Source organism: Herpailurus yagouaroundi, unplaced genomic scaffold (assembly GCF_014898765.1).
Source record: "Herpailurus yagouaroundi ecotype Mexico unplaced genomic scaffold, PumYag 185, whole genome shotgun sequence".
Taxonomy (NCBI): Eukaryota; Metazoa; Chordata; class Mammalia; order Carnivora; family Felidae; genus Herpailurus; species Herpailurus yagouaroundi.
Window position 1 is genome coordinate 15,196,944 of NW_024412416.1, and position 24,646 is coordinate 15,221,589.

Below are 24,646 nucleotides of genomic sequence, written 5' to 3' on the forward strand. Positions count from 1 at the left end.
GGGACGAAAGAAATTAATCTTAAGTATCTTGTAGCTTCTGGACATCTTCCGTTACACACAGAAGCGTTCAGCACATTTTATTTATTTATTTATTTATTTATTTATTTAGGATGAAGTAAAACCATCTTCAGAGCTGTTTTACTTCTCGAACTACTAGTAACAGAATCACTGGTTAGAGATGGTGTGTGTGTGTGTGCGTGTGTGTGTGTGTGTGTGTGTGTGTGTACACATATGGGGGGGTGTCTCTTAGGCTCAGTCAGATTCTAAAGCCTTACGCTAGATTCACTGAATTTTAACAAGCACTCAGGGAGTGTTTATGCACATTAATATCTGAAAACCGCGGCCTTACGATCATGTTCAAATGTAGCCTATTACAAATTTTACCCAAGATTCAGAAAGTATCAGCTCACATAAAACAAGTACACAAATAAGGCCTTTTCCTATATCTTACGCATCCGCCCACATCAACAGGCAGTTACTGAGGTTCAGAGAATCTCTGTCAGTCTTGTCCCTAAATCTTTTTCATGACATTATAAGACTAAAGTCAGAGTGTGGCCTAGACTGTTAACCAGCTTACTTGTCTTTTAGTCCCGACAGTCTATCCTTGACCATCCAATGGAAGAAATAGATCAGTATGCACACCCAGTATTTTAAACGTTTCTAATTCTCAAAGACCTCGTATTTTAAAGAAAATATATGAAAATGACAATATTTTCCAATGCATACTGATTTGAAGCTATCAACCATCAACAACTATAATACAATAAGAAATAACGGTAAGAAGGATGAGAATAGAGTTTCTTTTTTTCAAATGTTTATTAATTTATCTTTGAGAGAGAGCACAGGCAGGGGAGGGGCAGAGAGAGAGAGAGAGAGAGAGAGAGAGAGAGAGAGAGACAGAATCTGAAGCAGGCTCCAGGCTCTGAGCTGTCAGCTCAGAACCCAACACAGGGCTCTAACCCATGAAACATGAAATCACGACCTGAGCCGAAGTTGGACGCTTAACTGACTGAGCCACCCAGGTGCCCTGAGTATAGAGTCTGATTGTCCTGGTAAAATATTCCTTTTTAGGCTGTTCCCGAAGTGGGTCATGATCAAGCAAATGATTTTTATGACCATGATGGGCAGTGCTTCTGCTCTTTGCTTTCTAGTCTGTGTTGGGCCACTTGAGACAATGTGGAAAGGAAAAGAAAAAAATAAAAAAACAAAACAAAACAAAACAAAACAAAAACAAGCCAGAAATCCCACATCCACACACATTGATGTCTAAAATCCTAAGATTTCTCTAAGATTTATATCCTTTGGCTAGTTGTGTAGCCTGTTTGAAAACAGCCACCCTGTGCTTTGGCTGCTTTACCCCGAATCCCTAGCGGACGAACTCTGTTGTTGGGAAATTTACACTGCGTGTTGACCCTCCACCTGGGAAATTCGGTTTAAACAGTTAATGGTTTCTCAAAGAACTTTCAAACCTCAACGAAAGACAGACCCAATTGGATCTGCTTAAAATAAACGATTTTGAACTGTAGTTGATGAAGTATGAATTTTGAGTGGGGTGCTAAATACAGGACATTTGTCTATTCTCTATCTATCATCTATTATTTATCAGTCGTATCAAGCGTCTGTCTATCCCTACCTATCCATCCATTTCTGGAATGGAATGCGCGTCACGGGGTTATCGTGAGCATCGATTGGAGGAATTCATTGCCAAGTGCTTAGTGCTGTGCATATCGGGTAAGTGTCCAACAGATAACTGTTATTATTATTGCTGTCTTTACTGTTATTTCTCCTATCAACTATACCTTCCATGTGTAAAACATACAGTATAAATTGTCCGGCGTAATTTAAAACCACGTTCGATTTCAAGGCTGAATACTCGAGAACTTCAACAATGGGGTGCCAAGACAATCCTGGATTTGAATTGTATTGTTCCAGGAATGTGGGCACACTCTGTAAGGTACCCACCATTTTTCACGTCATTGAGAAATCCGTTGTCTGCTATAATTGGAAGCAGGCAGAGATTTTTACAAGATGGTAGAAAGGCAAAGGCAGCTTTGCGTCCTGTTTCTACCCGGCTAAATCAAGGTGGGATTGGTTCCCTGGGCTTGGGGATTAGGCCACCAGAGGGGCAGAACCTCCCTTCTCCCCAGTCCACGGGCCCCAGCGTGTAGACTGACTTTCAATGCCAAAGGCTCCTTTATAGTTTTCTTTTCTTTTTTTTTCAATGCATAGCTTTTATTTTTGTCAACAAACTGTGTCATTTACCATAGTAAGAAAACTCCTGTTGTTCCGAGGTCTTTATCAGAGTTCCTACAAATCAGGTTAATTGGTGATCAACAGAGCTTTTCTGCCTTTAATGAGGCCTAGTAGCCCAAGGCAAGGCCTACCTCTTGATAAGGGACTTTCTTTTTTCTTATTCTGAACTCTTTGATCACTTCAAAAAAAAAAAAAAAAAACAAAAAAAAAACAACCCAGGAAGAACAACCACCGGGAATGTCATTGTTTTTTAATTGCCTGATTACCAAATGTTGGAGATAAAAGATAGATGTTCTCAATTAATAACATTTACATAGATTAGCATCACTAACAAGCCTCATTAGTAGCTGCTGATTTTTGTTTAGATGGTGTCCCATGTCATTTGCTCTCTCTCTGGTTGTGCAATCGAAAGCACCTTTAGTATGACAAAACATTGCCTTCTAATCTATTTCTATTAATCAAACAGTAAGGCATTTTAGTACGCAGTCAGGTTTTTAATTAATGAAAAGTTAGTATTACCTAGCGTGGATTAACGAAAGGTTTCCTATGTTAATAAAGTCCAGCAACTGTTTCTAAACTCTGGCTGTCTTTTCTAGAGACTAAACACCTTCACTGGGTTCATCACAGCACAAACACATCTACATTCACATAGAAGAGCACCATAGAAATACGGTCCACGTACTGGGTGCCCGCCACGCGCCTGGCACTTTCCACACATCGTCCGGTCAATCTGCCAACAGTCTGTGAAGGAGGGAACATTAGCAACATCACTGTACGCACGGAAACGAAGGCTCAGGGGAAGGGCCCAAGGTCCCTCAGACCTAGCTCTGAGTTTTAAGTCCATGATCATGGACTGTTGCTGCTTTACCTATGCATCTAGAAAAAGAATTCATTGCTATTCTGAGCCGAACAAAATGTTCAAGATAGCCTACAACTAACCATGAGTCGTATTTTAAACCACATCGTTCATCTTTTCATTCATGAAAACAAACGGAAAATAAACAACTAAAACTAATCGGTAAATGTGTCCTGTAAATAGCAGGAGATATCTGAATTGGAGATATCTGAGTATGTCATGATCTATGACCACAAAAATGTCTAAAAATCTGAAGCTTAAAGATCACAGAATAGACACGAATTTTCTGTCACTCTAAGTGTGTAAATACACTATGTTTGTCAAAAGAGACGTTTTCCCCCTAAGTATTGTGAGAAAAATGTAAAATTGTTGTTTTTTTTAACATCTTATGGGAAAAAAGTGTGTGTCTAGTATTATGATAAATATTTTAGGCAGAAAAAACATGTTTTCAGACTCTCTAAGATACCAATTTAAACTTCTTACCAAAAAAGAGTATGGAAGCCATAAAACAGATTAAAAAACAATTGATAATTAAAACTTTGAGGGAAAGAAACATTTGAAAAGACCAAAGAAAGATATCTTAAAAAAAATTTACTTATTTCTTTTGAGAGACTGAGAGAGAGAGAAAGAGAGAGAGAGAGAGAGAGAGAGAGAGAGAGAGAGAGAGAGAATCCCAAGCAGGATCTGCATTGTTAGTGCAAAGCCTGATGTGGGTTTCACACTCACGACGAACTATGAGATCATGACCTGAGCCGAAGTTGGAGGCTTAACTGACTGAGCCACCCAGGTGCCCCCAAGAAAGACAGCTTTTTTTTTTTTAATGTTTGTTTATTTATATTGAGAGAGAGTGTGTGATTGGGGGAGGGGCAGAGAGAAAGGGCGAGAAAGAGTGAGAGAGAGAGAGAGAGAGAGAGAGAGAAAGAGAAGGAGAGAGACTCCCAAGCAGGCCCTTCGGACTTCATATGCAATATATACGGCATAGATTTTTGAGATGATCAGATCCATTATATTTTGAGAAAAGTTAAAAAAAAATCTGTAGCGTTCTTAAAGGCAACAGCTGTTCATTTTCACTCTGCTGTTCTCAGGACTCAGCCCAAGCCTGGCTCAATATGTATTTATTGAAATGAATGAGTCAAAGAAAACATCGTTTGTAAAGTGCTGTCAGTATCTTTATTGTCCCCTTTCAATGATTAAATTAAGATCTGTGGGTTGTAAAATTTCATGCAGTACAAACATATATTTAACTCAGAAGGTGAAAATACCTATGAAATGAAGTCATTGTGAATGCTTTTGTTGTGTTGTCTTAGCTCCACCAAATAACTACAACTGGTGGTCATGCTCTGAGGGTTTGTAACATTTTTAGCTCTGCCTGAGCATCTGGGCAGCCATGGCTACCCAAGTTCACCAGCCGGACTTTTAGGTGAACCCACTGGCCTTGGCATCCTACCTTGGTTGGATGGTTTTCTGGAAAGGTCACAGGATTTAAAAAAGACACAAAATCCCATTCGTACAATCGTTTTAGTGGATCTGGGATTTAATATTGGTACGGTAAATCCTCCTTTTACTTCTGTGAAATGACAGAAGTTACACTCAAGATCTCCACGCATTCTGCAAACTTGAACGCATGTGTACCACACCCTGAGACTTGAAATTCGCTTGCTGCTTTAATTAGTTATCTAATAAAGACAGCAATCCTTATTCTCAGACTATTGTGTCAGAGGTGGAGACAGAAAAACCTCCTTGTCTAATTGCTATTTTATTGGATCATCAGTTGCTACCAATAAATAAATAAGTAAATAAATAAAACAGAGAGAGAGAGAGAGAGAGAGCGAGAGCTATTTAAATTGCCTCATAAAGAAACATCTACCTGGAAAATAAAACCATACCATCTTCTAGAGCCTCCAGGGTTTAAGTGATTTGCCCAAGGTCACCCCCCAAGATTAGGAGCCAATTCTCCCGGCTCCCAGACAACTGCACTTCTGACTTCACCACTGGAATAGTTGCACTGGTAACAGTTGATAACGAAGCCTTGGAAAAATTCCTGGATGCACCATCAGGGTCTCTAACATAGGCTGTGGTCCCAAAGCTAAGTGTCCTCATGGAGCCACTGGAGAGAGGAAGAATGAAACTCACTGACAAGTTGAAAGCTGTTCACAAAGATATTCCTTTTATTAAGTACGTGCTCTAATTGTGTATGTACGTGGATGTCAATAGTCAACAGATTGGACGACTTCGTCATCAGCATCTGTAGCTTATTAGTTGGGAGATGAGATGAACATCTTTTTATAATCCTAGCCTCGCCAGCCTCCGCATGACTTCCAATTCAATAATATTCAAGTGAGTAGCTTGTAATAGTCTACAATGCAGTTGTCTAGATTTGTAGACTCAAATAAAAACTTTAATTAAAAAAAAAAAAAGACGGGGAAACTATCAACATTACCGTTCTGAGCCTAGTTCTGAATCAACTGTGTGGGGAGAGGCCAAATGTCTTTGCTGTGGTCTTGGTTGGACCTTCCAGTTTTTTCTCTTACTACGTACGTGACCCGAGTTACTCAGATTCCCTAAGTCTCAAGTTCCTCATCTGCAAAGTGGGAGATTAAAGATACCCGTCTCATGCCTTAGACTGAAAGCTGATCACAGGGACCAACTTCCAGGTGACAGTTACGATGGGTTTTAGGAGGTCGATGGATTGCCGCTGAGCTCTCTGGTAAGGGTTAGTGAATCTTCAGTCTCTATTATCTCCCTGGATTTCTGTGTTGGAAATTTGCAGAAGCTAAAATAGAAGTAAAATGAGGGAAAATAATTCTTATCCTTTCCTAGGCATGGCAGCGCCGGTTCTGCTCGCTTTCAGATCATTAATGCCCCTGACATTCCCCAAGGTTCCTGGCACATGATTCCACCCATTTGCCTGATGAAGGTATTCAGTGATGACAATGGATTTCGAGGTTGAAAGTCTTGCCTCAGGCCTTGGAGCTAGCTAGGCACAGGGAAGCCACTTGAGTGTACGATTCTCTAAAATTTTTCAGCTTCTTTATCTGTTAGTTTCGGATGTTTGGGAAAACATCGTTAACATGGCGGGTTTTCTTAGAAATTTGGTGTGCTTAAAAACAGCTCTGAGCAGGGCGCAGTTAAAAAAAAAAACGCACAACAGAATCACTCAGAGTGTCACGAAATGATCCCCACAAAATACAAAGGTTTAATTTCATCAGGGAATTTCTAATTAATGATGTTTGAGTGGGTTTTAAATTCCCCAACCACATTCCCACCATCCTTACTCACCACTTGGGGAAGGTTTAAGCCTTAGGGCATCTTTTAGATGAATACTGGTAGTCCCAGTTCGGCCGAATGGAGCATCACTAGTAATGCAATTATAGCAGAAAGGAAACCTTGCATCCCCAGGATATTTCACTCAAACTCCATTACGATGTCTTATCCATGTTTCTTTGTTTCATTGCATTAAAGAGTCATGGCAAATGGCTACCGCCAAGAATAAAACAAGGGCTTTATTTCACATTTCCCTTGAATAACCCAAGAGGCACTCCCTTATTCCTGGGTGGGTGCGGTTGAGCATTGATACCTGCAACTACTTTTCTAACCCATGATTTCAACGGCAGGAGGCTGTCTTACCTGATCCTTTGGTAGCCAACCCGGGTAAGCTGCATTCTGCTCACTCTGGGATTCCATGGTGGGTGCAAGAGATTATTTTTAGAAGGGACTTAGAGTCCTAGGGGAGCTGATTGCACTCGGCAGGGTGCGCAGCTCACACACACAGGTCCATTCACTCCCTGTAGGATTAGATTTCTGTTTGGGCTGCCAAGAATCTCTGAACCCTCTCACTATGCTGGCACGTAAGGGTTTCTTAGGTTAAATGGAGAGTCAGTAAAAAGTGGGTTAGAATCAAGATGAAAGGGGGAAAAGGGTGCCCTGTGGTTCAAGGTTTCAGGCTATAGGAAGTATGTCCGCATTTTCTTCCATGCTCCAGACATCTCTATAGATATACGCAATGGAATGCTACTTGGCAATGAGAAAGAATGAAATGTGGCCTTTTGTAGCAACATGGATGGAACTGGAGAGTGTGATGCTAAGTGAAATAAGCCATACAGAGAAAGACAGATACCATATGGTTTCACTCTTATGTGGATCCTGAGAAACTTAACAGAAGACCATGGGGGAGGGGAAGGAAAAAAAAAGTTAGAGAGGGAGGGAGCCAAGCCATAAGAGACCCTTAAAAACTGAGAATAAACTGAGGGTTGATTGGGGGGTGGGAGGGAGGGGAGGCTGGGGGATGGGCATTGAGGAGGGCACCTGTTGGGATGAGCACTGGGTGTCGTATGGAAACCAATTTGACAATAAATTTCATATTAAAAAAAAAAAAACAGAAATGCATTTTTGGAAATTGCCACGTGTACTACTTTAAACATTTATAATTTCTAGTTCAGAGACTGGTTTTGTGACCCTAAATGGTCTTTATTTATTGCAAAGGTGCTATGAAATTCTTAAACTGAAGTTACCTTTAATTAATTATACAAGTAATGTGTGTATGTCCATATGGGCTCTTAATAATATTTTAGAAGGAATCATTCTTTTTTTTAATGTTTATTTATTTGAGAGAGAGAGAGAGAGAGAGAGAGAGAGAGAGGAAGCCAGGGAGAGACAGAGAGAGAGGGAGAGAGAGAATCCCAAGCAGGCTCTGCACTGTGAATGCAGAGTCTGATGCGGGGCTTGAACCTACTAAACGTGAGACCATGACCTGAGCTCAAATCAAGAGACAGATGCCTAACATAGTGAGCCACCCAGGCACCCCCAGAGAGGTGTTCTTTTTTTTTTTTTTAAATATGAAATTTATGGTCAAATTGGTTTCCATACAACACCCAGTGCTCATCCCGACAGGTGCCCTCCTCAATGCCCCTCACCCACCCTCCCCTCCCTCCCACCCCCCACCCCCACCTTTTAAAGCCATCTAAGACTGAAAAGTTGTGGTGGCATTATAGACGCTGAGTAACAAGTAACCCTCAGACAGAGAGATTATCGAAATGGCACCAAAACCAAGTTTGCGATGGGTAATCACAGGTTTCAATGCTGCTGTGGCTGCAGAAGTGTGAATATGGAATAAAAAACACTGTGAGTGGAAAAATACTACTTACACGTATGTGCATATATTTGTCTGCTGTGAAAAACGTAAGCTATATCTTTAGGACATTTGGTGACAAAGGAGTTAATAACAACAGCAGCCAACAACGAAGACTATTCAGAGCCTGTGAAATCTCCTACTTTCCATCGCACTCCGCAATTGTCCATCATCACGTTTGAAAGATGATTTATCATATCAACATTTCCCAGAGATTTGCCCCAGATCTGGAAACACCAGAGACAGTGTTCTAAATATTCGAAGTCACAGGTACCACATGGCCTGGAGGTCCTGACTCAGTGGATGAGACGAGATTGTGGGATCGGATTTTTTTTTTTTTAGCAAGTCCTAAAAATGGTGATTCTACAGTGCAGTTGGGTTGAACACGTCTCCGCCTGGCTTCTTGCCATCATACATTCGAGAACAAAAACCCAAACAATCCAAACGAGGTAGTTCAGTAAGAAAAATACGTAGTTACGTGTGTTTAAAAAATGTTTACGTATTTTGAGAGAGACAGAAAAAGTGCATGGGCGAGTGGGGGGAGGGGCAGAGAGAGAGAGAGAGAGAGAGAGAGAATCTCAAGCAGGTTCTGCACTGTCAGCTCAGAGCCTGACGTGGGCTTGAACCCATGAACCATGTGATCATGACGTGAGCTGAAATCAAGATTTGGACGCTTAACCGACAGAGCCACCCAGGCACCTCGGTAGTTATGTTTGCTTAACCAAGGACTTCAGGTGGCTTAGAAAAATCTATTTCAAGAGATCTTCCCGGTAGCAGGGTGGCAATTTACAGTGACCAATGACAGTCCGCTCGGTACAATGTGTAGACGTGATCAACGTAAGTTGTGTTGTTTTATCTTTTTAGAAAGCACCAAAGCGTGGGGTTCCTGCTTGGGTGTGCCACGGTTCCCCATCTGTTGGGACGAAGAAGAGACTGCTGCCAATATCTGGAGCATCAACTATACGTTCGGTCCAGTACTAAGCATTTTGTACCAATGGTGTCATTTTGACCTTCACGCAGACACGAAGAGGCAAGGTAGGCCTGTAAAATGAGAAAACCAAGGTGTGACGGGGTTGGGCGACATCCCTAAGGACACATGCTAATGAATGGCAGAGTGGGAATTCAAACCGGGAGGGCTGACTTGGCACTCAGTTTTGGAACCAAAAATGCGTACGTTTGACGACGCGGGTTGGGCTCACTGGATAAGTACAGATACCGCCCTGTGCCCCCTTCTGATGATAATACTGCTTAGCTGGAAGGAAATTCATAATTGTTTTTTCCCCATAATTTCTCCTCTCCCCACCTCCTCTCTAATACCTCGGAGCTGTGCCAGATGATAAGGTTGCAAGGCGTGAATTGTTTGAAGCTTACCAACGTGGTTTCAAATATCAGTCTTATTATGGTGCACCTTGCTGCCACATGGCTTAAAAAAATTCCTTTCCCCCCATCTGTGACATATTACTTACGATGGTCAGATCACGAGCTTGTGAGGTTTGACAACTTTTCCTTTTGATAATTCCGTTGAAATTATGGTTCAAATGATGGAAGAAGTCGAGGCATTAAATAACATGGACACCACGAAAGAGGAAAAAAAAAATATTATTTAATTAGAGGACTGCCCTTTCTATTGTTACTTTATTTTCAAGTTCCGTGGAAATAGGATCCCTGCTGTTTGCAGTTTCTGGCTATCTTAATTCCCCTCGTTATTAATTCCTTTTACCCCTCTCCCTCTAATCAGCCCCAGTGCCGTGTATTTGGAAGCCTGGTTTTACTGCACATTTCATTGTGGATTCCAGGGTGACTAGTAGACCCAGGCAAAGAGTCGGTCAGTAGCCAAGGTCAAGGGCATACCTGGTGAACACCACAGCCGCATCTCACACACAGTTTATGCCACTGTTACACTTCAGTGTCAGAGTTCATCGAGAATTTCCATAAATCTGATGGGTAATGTGCCAAATGAGATTAGAGAGGGCTTCATGCGATCACGGTCAAATGAAAATATCTTATGTTAATTTCCTTGCCTAAGCTTGAGGCAGGTAGTTAATACTTTTTGTGAAAAGCCAGAGACACATACAGGGAGGAAACACAAGCTGTTGTCTACAGAGAAAGAGGAAGCATGTGGGGCTCCTAAGAAAGAAAAATATAGATGCTGGAATTTGCGGAATTTTGCCACTAAGTCTTAGACGCCGCCCCCCTCATGTTTTTTACATTGTCTGTTGACTCTTACCCTAATCGGTACCCTAAAACACATTTTTCACTTAGATCAATTTTATGGGTTGCATTTATATATTTAGATGTCAACACATTCTTCAAGTTATTTTGTTGCAAAAAAAAAAAAAAAAAAAAAAAAGAACCAACAAACACCCAGAAGGACAAAAGAGCATTAGCAAATGGAGGGCTGTTTACGGATTTAATCTCTAACTACTTATCCATACACACATTTTTCTTTTAAGCCTTGACCCGAATCAACCCAATTCAGAAAAGTGCATTTTAAACCATCCATCTTGGAATTGATACAAAAACATTGGCTCACTTATATTTGAAAAGAAGACATCATTAATATTTTAAGGCAGTCGTAAGAAGAAGACTTAAGAAAACAGACCTGTCAGCTCTCCCTGGCCTTCTGGTCACCCAAGACCGCGGAGAACACAGAGTCTTAACCTTCGTCTTGGACGTTCATTGAATATGCCGAGAAATGCCCAGATGTAAAGGCAACTCAAAAAAGAAATTCGGGGGTTGAAGCAACTATTACTGATGACTGGGGCTGTTTGTTAGTATTACAGAGATTTAATTTCACTTAGCACGCATTTAGTGAGCCCCTACCCTGTCCCTCACAAGGCTTCGGGGATTACCGACGGTGTGGAGACCCTCAGGAAGAATCAGATGGCTTCTGCAGAAAGCCTGTAAAATCTCATTAGGGAGACAAGGTCTTCATAACAAATAAGCAGGAAACAATGCCAGAAGGTGCGTGATTAAATGATGGCCTGGTAAATACAGGCAGGACCACTATAGATCAAATCCGGGAAGAAGCAGAGAACAAAGGGTGCTCGGGGGACGATGGCTTTGGAGGAAGAGAGAGGATTTGGGTGAGAAGAAAAGGAAAACAGGGGCACTTTGAGGTGGTGAGAAGAGCGTGGGATCAGGTGGGACGATGGGTCCGGTTTTGTTCCAGATTCCTCGAGTTGAGTTAGCAAAAGCTCATGGGAGACAGGAGACTCCGATTCCTGTTCTGCCTCTGACACTTCTGTCCTGCAAGACCAGGTAAAATTTAAAAGTTTTTTGATGTTTATGTATTTTTTGATATAGAGAGACAGAGTGCCAGCGGGGGAGGGGCAGAGAGAGAGGGAGGCACGGAATCTGCAGGCTCCAGACGCTGACCGGTAGGCACAGAGCCGGACGCGGGGCTCGAACCCACGAACCGTGACATTATGACCTGAGCCGAAGTCTGAAGCTTAACCGACTGAGCCACCCAGGTGCTCCGTGACCAGGTAAGATTTAGTTAACCTATTTCCTCCTCAGTAAAACGAGAGCATCAGTGCGGCATCTTTGAGGTTCTTTCCAGCGCTAAAGCTCAGGGAGCCCTGAAACTCAATGGCTCTGATTTGAGGTCTGGAGACAAAGAGAACTGAGTTCTATTCCTGGCTTTCGCTAGTTGTGAGAGCTAGCTTCCTAACTACGGGGAATCTGTTACTCATCTATAAAAGGAGGACGATATGGCATCCAGTGGTTGAAAAAAGTGAATATGTTTGGCATGCAGTGGTTCTTAGAACGAGTTAATGGTTTGCAAATTCTATGAAGATTGATTTTTTTAAAGGGAGATCTGACTGGGGCAGATCTATCATCTATCTATCTATCTATCTACCTATCTATCTCTGTATCTATCATCTATCTGTCTATCCATCCATCTATCATTTGTCATCTGTCTATCCATCTATCTCCTACTTATGTATTTATTAATTTGCAAAGGATATCTGATTCAGTAGCAAACTTGGGTAAGCTGCATTCAGTTCACTCTGGGATTCCAGGGTGGCATGCAAGAGATTATTTCTTTTCTTTTTTTTTTTTTTTTTTACTTTTTTTTTTTATTTTTTTATTATTTTTTTAAATTTTTTTTAATTTTTAATTTTTTTAATTTTTTATATATATATATTTTTAATTTTTTTTTTATGCAAGAGATTATTTCTAGAAGGGTCTTAGTGTCCTAGGGGAGCTGATTCCCCTCAGCAGGGTGAGCAGCTCATGCACACAGGTCCATTTACTCCCTGTAGGACCAAATTTCTATTTTGGCTGCCAAGAATCTCTGAACCCTCTCCTCAAGGGGGTGCATAAGGCGGAGAGAGGATGTTGGTTGGTCTCTACCAATCAGTAATGATTACTAGTGGATTGATTGATTACTGGTAGATTGAGTGAAGCAGGGTTTTTTTGTTTTTTGTTTTTTGGGGTTTTTTTGGAAAATTGTGAAGACCTTGCTTGCCAGGATGACAAAGCTGGAGTTTATCTAATGGGGAATGAAGACTCATCATGGATGAATCGTAGGGGTGTCAAAAAGGAAGTGGCATTTTAGGAAGATGAATCCAGAGGCGGGGTACGTACATTTGATTTTGAGAAAAATAAAGAAGTCTAGGTATAATATATATTAGAGGTTGGGCCATGGTATTGCGGAGCATGGTTTGATCAGAGAGAAGGCAGAGAAGGAATTTGGTAACTCCTTAGGTGATGGCAAGAACATGAATACCTATGATTCCTAGCCCTGGTGCCGGGAGAGTGGCGGCGGCCCGGATAGACAGAGGAGGTTTGGAGATGAATCAAATGTAATGGGATGTAGGGCCGGGGAGGAAGCCTATGGAAGGTACTAGCGCCTTGGATTCTTCCCCAGATGATTCTGATATAATTGGTCTGGTGTGCAGTCTGGGCCTGGGGATTTTTAAAACCCCAACAGGTACGGAGGGAAGACAGCAAGATCTCAGCACGCTCTTTTAATGAGTGAGAAGCATCTGATGAAACTTTACCCGTTAGGTGCCAGGCCATCGGTCTGGGAGCTTTGTATCTCTGTTATCTGGTGTAACGCTCACAACGGTTCTCTGCTTCTCCCAGAAGGGCACCAGCTCACTCCAGCTTGGGATTCCGAAAGCACGTAGAACACACAGACGTCCTTCTAGCCCTAACTCTCCAACTGTTGTTTTTAAGGGAACAAGAGTCCCTTGGCTAGAGTGTCCCCGTCATAGTCCAGATCTCGCTGATAGCGCACGTCACCTCTCTGAAAGCAAGAATCTAAGTTTAACGTGACGACAATATCTATAAAATATCCCGAATTTATTTAGTGCTTTACTTTGTTCGACATTTTTCACGGTCTCACTCAGGAGCGAAACGTTTCCGCTGCAACACCGTTGAGAGCAGCTTAGTAATCTGGTGTGCCAGCTCAGTCAGGAAGGCCTAATAATTCTGGAGGGGAAAGGCAGGTATGGAAGGACTAGCTGGTAATCAGGAAGCCAAGAAAAAGGCTTGGGAGTAGAAACGCAACATTTCTGGAGTCTGTCCTACGTGCCAGGTGCTGCGAGAGACGCTTACCGTAGGTCCCTCACCTAACTCGTATAGGAGATGGCTCGTCTTTCCAGCAGCTGAACCCATTCTTCTTTGGGGAGCATCTCTGTGGTGTGGGTTTTGGGAGGGCAGAAGCACGCGAGATGGTAAAGAGACAACTAAAGACTGTTGATAGCACGCCCCTATCACGGCGGCAAAAAGATCTGATGGTGGGGCATCTGGTGAGGTCCTTCCAACTGGACAGCCAGGAGCCTGGCTTCTCCTCGGCTCTCTGCTTCCTGGCTTCTTGGTTCCTCTTCATTTCCTGTGTCTTGTTTTCCACGTGTTCCTTTAATTCGGTGAGTTACCCGATGTCTTCCTAAACGCTTCTTTTCCGCTTCAAGTTGCTGGAGACCCTTTCTCTTCTTGGCAGCTAAGAAAGTTGATTGGCGCAGATGCGCGGGACAACTCTGAGAGGCTGATTTTATGATGTCCCTTCTTAGAAATGAGGAAGCAGATTCGGAGAGGTTAAGCAACTTGTCCGAGATCACAGAGCTAGAGAGCGGCAGAGCTAGGGTCCCCTACTGGGTTTGTTTCCTGCACAGGCTGTCCTACAAGGGGGCAACGGCCCTAACCCTTAAAATACCCCAAGGACTTCATTGTTTCATTTCATACAATAAAAATGAGACTCCCTTGACCTTGGGGTACTGTTAGGTCATAATTATTTCAGAGAAAAGAAGAAGGTTTACTACCAATTTTCAAACAACAAACCCTGTTTTGTGGGTGGCTCATTTAAGCCTACAACTCTTGATTTCCGCTCAGGTCACGATCTCACGGTTTGTGAGTTCCAGCCCTGCATTGGGCTGTGTGCTGACAGCGTGGAGCCTGCTTGGGATTCTCTCTCTCTCTCTCTCTCTCTCTCTCTGTACCTTTCCCCTGCTCTCTCTGTCTCTGTCTCTCTCTCACTCAAAATAAATAAACATTAAAAAACCTGGTTTTATAAGATTTCACCAAATTTGCATTGCAAGAAGAACTATTTGAATGCTTACAGGTAAAGTTTTTGGCTCGCTAGAAAATTCCCTCAGGCAGAACACGTTTGACAGAGGCAGGTGCAAAGTTTTCATCTAACAAGTAAGAAAAGGAGGGATTCCCAAATGCACGGATTTCCTCGGAGAGACGCACTTTGCTGGGCCTGTTTGGGCACAGCGGGAGCAGTTGGACATAGTGACCGAGACAAGACATGTAAGCACCGGGCAGAGACATGAGTGGAACTCTTGTCATCCTGCGAGTCGCTGTCACGCAGCCCTGGAAGTGTGTGTCGTGTTCCCCAAACCCTCGGAGGGCGATTGTGACCGATTGCACAAGATGCCATGTTCCCTAATCATATCACTTACGTTCTTCTGAATGGTGGTGACAGGGTTCGAAGGCAGATCACAGCTGTCTGATAATAATAATAATAATAATAATAATAATATAATAATAATCAGATAAAGCAGACAGCCTTGGAGCCCGCAGATCACACACTGGCCCGTGAAGGAGGCTTAGCCGATGGGGTTTTGCCTTGTTTCTAACCCAGCTTACCCCCCCCCCCCGCCTCCGCCCTGCGCTTCTCTGAAGCCGCCCTAAGCTTAAGACACCACCTCTCTATTCTGCCACTCCGTTTTTAATCTGTCTTCAAAGAGAAAGCCAACTGTCTTGAATTAAACACAAGGCAGTTCTTGAAGTCATGTGTGATGAAAGTGATTAAATAATTAATTCAAACAAAGGTGACTTCTCAGGCAGGTTGGAGGTCAGGAGAGAAAGGCTTGATTTAAAGCAGCGTTTTCTCGGCCTGCTATGGGCAGAAAAAAAAATTAATGTGATATGAAATGACCACGCTGGAGAGCATTAACCTCTCTCCCTTGCTTCCTTAGCTCGAGACACATTGGTCTCTTGCTTCTCCCTGAACAGATGAAGGCCATTTTTCTCGGCCTCAAGGACGCTGGTTCTTCTCTTCCTTCTTCTGGAAGACTCCTCACCCCACTCTTTACCTGGGTCATTCTTTTTCAGGCACGTGGGTCTCCATTCAGCTCCTCCGAGAGGTCTTTCCTGACCGTCCTACCTCCGCTATTGCCTCGCCGCCCCCCCCCCCCCACCTCGCTCATACCCTCTTCTCATTTCTTTATAATTCCTATGATTGCCTGGCATGCTGTCACGTATTAATTCTGTTTTCTTGTCGCTCTCCCCTACCGGAACGTAAGCTCCAAGAACACAGTGTTTTACCTGCTCTTTGCCCCCTGTGGAGTTCCCAACGCCTAGAATAGTGTCCAGCACAGAATACATAGCAACAGGTAGTTGATCGATGAACCGACAAGCGTCTGAACTTTCAAGTTCAGTCTTGTCTACCATTGAAAACAGCTCTCAGAAATGCTTTAGGTAATGAACTAACTTCTAAGTTAGAAAACACCCCCCCCCCCCGCCCAGAATTATAAATTCGGATTCAGGCTGAAACTGACGTCGTAAGAAACAAAAGGGAACAATGCCAACGCTTTCGACCGGCTGTCTTCCTGGCTTTGAAACAAACCATTGGCCTGTTGAGATTTCCTTCTCCAAAGAGTCAAGAATGTTTATCAGAAGTCATGTATGGCTTCCATTTTTGTGATGAAATATGTCCCAGGAGGAGCCTACCTCCCCGTGCGCTTGGCTGGGTGTATATATCTGGTTTATAGCAAGTGAGCTGAAGCGGACAGTTCTTGAGCCAGTGTTTTGAGTGTAAGTGACAGCCAGTGTGATGGGGACGAAATTGCGCGTGTGAGCCTGGCTGTATCCAGCTGTTTGGAACCACCGCACACGATTGTTTGGTAAGCCCTTGACCCTTCACCTGTCCAAAGTGGCGAGCACGTAAGTGGATTTGGAATGGTAATTATGCTCAGTGTCTCAATACCCTGTTCTAATCTCTGCTATCTCTAGACGACCTGTTAGATTTCTCTAAGAGCCCGATGCTGATGATAAAACTCACAGCCCCAGACTTCTCTTAAACCAGATACTCTGACCAATTAGATAATGTTGAGTTTTAAAGCTAGAGAACATTCCTTCTCTTAATGAAGTCATCCCAGTGATATTTTATTCATGATACTATGCAGCAGAATGAGCACAGACAAAAAAAAAAAAAGCTTAGATAAAATAGTAATTATTTATACGTGGCAATAGAAAAATGAAAACACAGGGCAGTGTGAGATTTCGAAGCCACTGGCATCATGCAAGTGGGCTTCGTGCAAGGGATTCTGGGAGAAGCAGGAAGTTTGGCCCAGGTGGTATAGGGACCTAGAGGCATAAGTGTCGAATGTCTGAAGGGCGTTTGCAGATTCAGGTGTGGAGGGGGGGTTCAAGATAGAGGAGGCTAGCGTAAGAGCAGACGAAAAAGCCTAGCATTCATTGTCATGGGTGGTAAGAGGCAGTGAGCCACAGTTCATGGTTAGGGTCCTGGCCTTTAGGGCAGAGGTCAGGAAAGGCAGCCTTTGAGTCAGGGTTCCGGGCACCAGGGGGACACGGGAGAGAGGTTTGCATTTCATGGGCAGTTGAAGTGCACATCAAAGAAACTAAGGCCAGAGGTCACCTACGTATCACTAACCAGCATAGGCTGAGGTTGGAAAGCATGAGCCAGAAGCCATTCAGGTGGAAAATGATCATGTCGGTTCCTTCTTTTTTTTAATTTATTTGGAGAGAGACAGAGAGATAGCACAAGTGGGGCAGGGGCAGAGAGAAAGGAGGACAGAGGATCCAAAGCAGGCTCTGTGCTATCAACGGAGAGCCCGATGTAGGGCTGGAACTCACGAACCATGAGATCGTGACCTGAGCGGAAGTCAGAAGCGTAACTGACCGAGCCCCCAAGCGCCCCATGACCATGTCGGTTCTTGAGAATCTTTGGCTTTTGGGCTCTGGGGCAGCCGGAGAATTTTAATTTGTGCTCTCTTTCCAGCCCCTGTTAAGTCAAAACAAAGGTATTACATGTATAGATACACGCTGCTAATCAAAATAGCTCTTTAAATTGCATCTACAGGCAATTATTTCCTGCGATGATTTAACGTTTTCAGTAAATATTTGCGATTCTTTTTAGCGGAGGATGACATATTATAATTAAATAATTAGCTCTAGATATTATGTCACGGTTATAACTATGAACACAAAGGCATCATTAAAAATTTCAAGACCAATGAATAAGCTTCATTTAAAAGTCTTCTGTCTTTAGGAGAATTCAAATGGAAGTAGTGTGGTTGGAAGGGACCAGAAATTGTATGAATGTTATGATATATAGAGACATAATTGCTGTCAATGTAAGTAATGTGGCTTTGCTGAGTAAAATGAGATGATTGCTTAGGGTTTTCCAAAACCTCCTAAAATTGCTTCTCCACCACATGTAACCACATGTGGTATAAATAAAATGTGAGTCAAAGGAATGAGGAAAGATAAACATATAATTAAAAACAGCTCAGTAGATACTTGGGCTCATTCATTTCAATGATGGCATCTGCAGTTTATGGAGCGGTTATAGACCCGCAATATATCGGCGTTGACTACATGCCGTAAAACACATCAATGCAGCTTGGGCCCAAATTATTATACACAAACAATAAATCAATCCTGTTAACAGGATAAATATGATAACTGTTGATAATGTTGGAAAGTGGCAGAATGTGACCCCTAAGTAAATAGTTATGTGTTCTTAAGAAACAAAGATTACTTTAGCTTTTAGTGCCCTCCCATGACTTCCGTTCTATTATCTGTATTATCTGTAGTTTGAATTAAAAGAAAGATTGTGGCCTTGAAAGCACACTGATTACTGTTTGTGATTCTAATAAAAGACATCAGTCCCGCCATTTATTTGCGAAAATGAAATCTTCCTATGTTGAAGGTCAGTTTTAGTTGAAGTAATATAATAGGCAAGAGTCAAGGTTCCTTTACCATTAAAATTACTCCTGAAGCAAATCTTTGGTGTTTTACCCTTAACCTTGAATTCTGCCCTGTATGTTGTAAGAAAAATACTAAATTCTTGTCACAATACGATGATGGAATCACCATGGCTTTGAGATTTTCTTTAAGAAATAGTTACCCAACCAGATGGAAAACCTCTTCACAAACATTATTAAATGAAATAGTCTGATAAAATATATTTAAACATGGATTGGGAATTAGCTTTTCATCAACCCTAGTCTGAATTTGTCGTCTAAAAAATGGAGTTTTTTTTTTTTTTCTTCTGCAGTATGGTTTACATCAAGGGCTACGGTGAGTAAGTGTTTAGGGAAACTGAAAATGCTATTTCATATACCGTTGTATAGAACGTACGTATGGATCGTAATTTCTGAGTGCGGAGGAGACAAGCGAACAAGTATATATAAAATTTTATTGAAGACTCAATTTTTACAGCTATTATATTGGATGACGGGCACTTTATTCTGCATGGATGTAAAGGTTTCATTCAAAAAGTATATCCATGGGTAATACTGTGTGGTGTGTGCGTGTGTGTATGGGTTTACATACATGTATACTTACAGTTTTTCTCTTTGAAGACTTTTTACTCGACTTCACTGAAGTATAATTTACATACAACAAAGGTCACCAATTTTAAGAGACACTGTGATGAGTTTTGACAAATGCAGATGGTTGTGTGGTCATCACTATCATGATGTAGCATTTCCATGATATCACTCTCCCGCGTGATTCTCTCCCACATGATTCTCTCCTTCTCGTTATTCTGGCCTGTGACAACCACTAACCTATCTTTTCAATCACTGTAGTTTTGCCTGTTCTAAACCTTCATATAAATGGAATGATACGTTACATGGTATTTTGTGTTTGGCCTTTTCCACTGGGTACGTTATAATGCTTTTGAGATTAATTCGCGATGCTCTGTGTATCAGTAGTTTTTTCTTTTTCATTGCTGGGTCACAGGGTAGATGTATACGTAACTTTGTAAGAACATCCCAAACTTGTTCCCAAAGTGGCTGTCCCATTTAACATGCCACTAGGGGCACAAAAGATAATTCCAGTTTCACGCATTTGCCAACACTTGATAGCATTAGTCTTTTTAATTTTAGCCATTATAATGAGTTTGTAGTAGAAACTCCTTGTGATTTTGATTTGCATTTCCCTGATGACTAATGATGTTGAATACCTTTGCATGTAGTTGTTTTTGGTCTTTCAGGTATCTTCTTCTGTTGCTTTCTGTGCACTTTACACATTAGGTTGTTTGTCCTCTTCCATGTTTTGGATAAAAGCTCTTTTTCACAGAGATCTTTTGGACACATTTTACCCTCGTTTTATAGTTTTCTTTCTCACTTTTAAAGAGTCTCTTGAAGAGAATAATTAAAAATATTTGACGAAATCTAATTAGTATGTGTTTTTTTATTTAAAAACTTTTTAAACGTTTATTTATTTTTGAGAGAGACAGAGCGTGAGCAGCCGAGGGGCAGAGAGAGAGAGACACACACACAGAATCGGAAGCAGACTCTGGGCGCTGAGCTGGCAGCACAGAGCCCCATGCGGGGCTCGAGCCCACAGACTGTGAGATCATGACCTGAGCCGAAGTCAGATGCTTAACTGACTGAGCCACCCAGGCACCCTGTATATATTTTTAATAGTTAATGTCTCTCTGGGGCGCCTGGGTGGCTCAGTTGGTTAAGCATCTGACTTTGGCTCAAGTCATGATCTCGCAGTCTGTGAGTTGGAGCCCCATGTCAGGCTCTGTGCTGACAGCTCAGAGCTCTGGAGCCTGCATCAGATTCGGTGCCTCTCTCTCTCTCTCTCTCTCTTTCTGCCCCTCACCTGCTCATGCTCTGTCTCTCTTTCTCTGTCTCTCAAAAAGAAATAAACATTAAAAAAATTTTTAAAGAATAGTTAATATCTCTGTCCTATCCAAAAAATTCATCTGGGCAAACATATTTTTGGCAAATGTCACAGATTTTCTCTTATATTTTCTTCTGGAAGTTTAACAGTTTTAGCCATTATATTAGGTCTACTATTATCTTCTTTATTTAACTTAAAAAATGTTTATTTATTTATTTTGAGAGAGAGAGACAGCATGCATGCACGAGCAGGGGAGGGGCGGAGAGAGAGGGAGAGAGAATCCCAAGCAGGATCTATGCTCAGAGCACAGTCGGTTGTTGGCTCGATCCCACAAACCGTGAGATCATGCACTGAGCCAAAATCAACAGTCAGATGCTTAACCTACTGAGCCACCCAGGCACCCTCACTTTAGTTAATTTTGTTGATGATGAGATAAGCATTGAAATTCATTTTTCAGGTAAGGCTGTGCAATTGTTAAAATGCCTGTGTTGGGAATATTATCCTTTTCCCATTGAATTGTCTTGGCATCTCTCTTGAAAATTCATTTGTTTTATGCGTCTGGGTTTGTTTTGGGACGCTCAGTTCTATTCCATCGTACTAGTTTTTAACCTCGTGCCAATACCATGCTCTTATGATTATTGTAGCTTTCTAATAGGTCTGAAAAAGAAAGTGTAAGTTTTCCAAATTTATTCTTTTTTATCAGAATTGGGTATTTTGGGTCCTTTGAATTTCTATATAAATTTTAGAATCATTTGTTTATTCTTACAAAAATTCCTTCTTATATTTTGATTAGAATTTCATTGAGCATATGTATCAATTTAGGGGTAATTGGTATCTTCACAATACTGAACATATGAAAATGGTGTTTTGCTTCATTTATTTAAGTATTCTTTAATTTCTCTCAGTGGTGCTTTGCACATATTTTGTTAAATGTGTCCCAAAGTAACTTATGTTTTTAATGTTGTTGCAAATGTTACAACTTTTATATTTCTATTTACAATTGTTTATTCCTAATATATGGGAATATAATTAATTTTTTAGGACATTGACCTTAAAGCCTATAAACTTTATGAAATTCACTATTATTATAGTAGCTTTTAAAAACATAGATTTCTTAGGATATTTTACCTAGGTGATCATGTTGTTTGTGAATGAAGAAAATTTTGCTTCTTGTTTTTCAATATATATGCTTTTTATTTATTTTTTTCTTGCCTTATTACACTAGCTAGGACCTCTAGTGGAATGTTGAATTATGAGTATTGGGGGCAGACATCCAATCTCATTCCTTTGCTGTAGGGGAAAGCTTTCAGTCTTTCACCAATAAGTATGGTGTTGTAGTTTTTGTTTTTTCTTTTGATTTTTAGATTCCTTTTCTCAGGTCGAGGAAGTTTACTATGTGATGAACAGATGTTGGATTTTGTCAAATGCTTTCTTGTCCTCTCTTAAAGTAATCAGTTTGTAGTTGTTGTTAGTCTGTGAATATGGTGAACTATATTGTTTGATTCGCAGATGTTAAACCAATTTTGCATTCTTGGGATCAACTCCACTTTGTCATGATGTAATACCCTACTTACATATTTTTGGATTTGATTTCAAAAAAATTTTTAAGTTTGTGTTCATGCGCATGAGGGATACTGGTCTGCAAGTAATTTTTCTTGTAAATTTTGTCTAGATTTCATAGTAATGGCCAAACCAAGGCCTCATAAAATAAGTTGGAATGAGTTTCCTCCTTCTTTGATTTTTGGAGGAGTTTATGTAAACTGCTATTATTCATGCCTTAATTGTTTGGTAGAATTCACCAGTGAAGCCATCTGGCTCTGGATATTTCTTTGTGTGAAGGTTTTATAACCATAAGGTAAATTAAAAAAAATTTTTTTTTCAACATTTTTATTTATTTTTGGGACAGAGAGAGACAGAGCGTGAAGGGGGGAGGGGCAGAGAGAGAGGGAGACACAGAATCGGAAACAGGCTCCAGGCTCCGAGCCATCAGCCCAGAGCCTGACGCGGGGCTCGAACCCACGGACCGCGAGATCGTGACCTGGCTGAAGTCGGACGCTTAACCGACTGAGCCACCCAGGCGCCCCCATAAGGTAAATTTTTAAAATAGATGTAAGGCTATTGGCATTAGCTAATTTTTCTTGAATGAGCAAGTGTTGATGGTTTGTATCTTTCAAGGGATTTGTCCATATCATCTAAATTGTTGAAAGTCTTGGTATAAAGTTGTTCATAATATTCTTTTGCTAACCTTTTAAAATCTGAAGCATCTGTAGTGAGGTGCACTCTTTCGCTCTTGATAAGAGTAATTTGTGTATTCTCTCTCTTCCTGTTTAGGTTAGCTAGAGCTGTTGTTTTCAAGAACACTTTTCAAACAGTTTTCCTGTTTTCCATTTTGTAGTTCTTGTTCTTATCTTTATCATTTCATTTCTTCATTTGTGGCTTTAACCTAATCTTCTTTTTCTAGTTTCAATGGATTAAAACGTGAGTCAAGGACTTGCTTTCTTTTTCTTCTTTAATATAAGCACTTAATTCTGATAAATATCCCTCCAGAAGCACACAATTTTTTAGTGATAGCACACAAATTTTGATATATTTTGTTTTCTTTTTTTATCAAGTTAATGTTTTTTCTAATTTCCTTGTAATTTCTTCTTTGACACTTGGACACTTAGAAGTGCATTGCTGAATTTCCAAATATTTTCAGATTTTGCAGATGTCTTTTTGTTTTCACTCTCTAATTTTAATTCTGTTGTGGTCAGAGAACACACTTTTTGTTTCAGTTCTGTTAAAATTATTGAGTCATCTTATATGGTTCAGAATATTGTCTGTCTTGGTAAATGTTCTGTATACACTTGAAAAGAATGTGTTTTCTGCTGTTGCTGGAAAATGTTCTATAAATGCCTATAAAGGTCAGGTTGATTGATAGTGTTGTCCAAATCTTCTAAATTCTGACTGGTTTTCTATCTAATCGTTCTATCAATTACTGAAAGAGGAATGTGGAAATTTCAAACTTAAGTGTGGATTTGCTCATTTTTCCTTTTAGATCTATCAGTTTTGCCTCATGTATTTCGAAGCTCAGTTAATGAGTGCATACACATAAAGAATCGCTTTGTCTCCTTGACGAATTATCATTATAAAATATCCCCTTTAAACAATATCCTTTATTTTGGTAATATTTATTGTTCTATTTACTTTGTCTGATAATACCATATCCACTCAACTTCCTTTGGGTTAGTATTTGCATATATATCTTTTCCCACTCTTGCATGTTTTTTTTTCAATATATGAAATTTATTGTCAAATTGGTTTCCATACAACACCCAGTGCTCTTCCCAAAAGGTGCCCTCCTCAATACCCATCACCCACCCTCCCCTCCCTCCCACCCCCCATCAGCCCTCAGTTTGTTCTCAGTTTTTAAGAGTCTCTTATGCTTTGGCTCTCTCCCTCTCTAACCTCTTTTTTTTTCCTTCCCCTCCCCCATGGGTTTCTGTTAAGTTTCTCAGGATCCACATAAGCCCACTCTTGCATGTTTAACGTATTATTGTTTTTATATTTAAATGATCTCTCTTGGAGTTAGCGTATGGTTGAGTCTTGCCTAGTTTAATCAGATTCGACCAAATTTGCCTTTTCCTTGATGTGTTTAAACCAGTGCAATTATCACATTGTTGTAGTTTAACCTACAGTTGGGCTATTTGTGTTACGTTTTTCCTTTTTTCTTTTTCTTTTGTACTGGCTTGTTATGATTCCGTTTTTTCTTCGTTATTTATTTATTAGTTTTTGTTTTGCTTTATTTTACTTTTAAGGGGCTGCTATAGAGTTTACAGCATATAACATTGTCTTATCACCGATGGGCTTTAAATAATATTGCACCACTTTGTGTATATAGTGGAAGAATCTGCACTAGTACATTTCCATTCATACACCCTCTTGTTCTCTGTGTGTCATACATTTTGTTTTCCATTTTATATGCTTATTTATTTTTGAGAAAGAGAGAGAGAGGGGGAGAGAGAGTGCACACAAGGGGGGAAGGGGCAGTGAGGGGGCCAGAGGATCTGAAGCGGACTGCACACTGG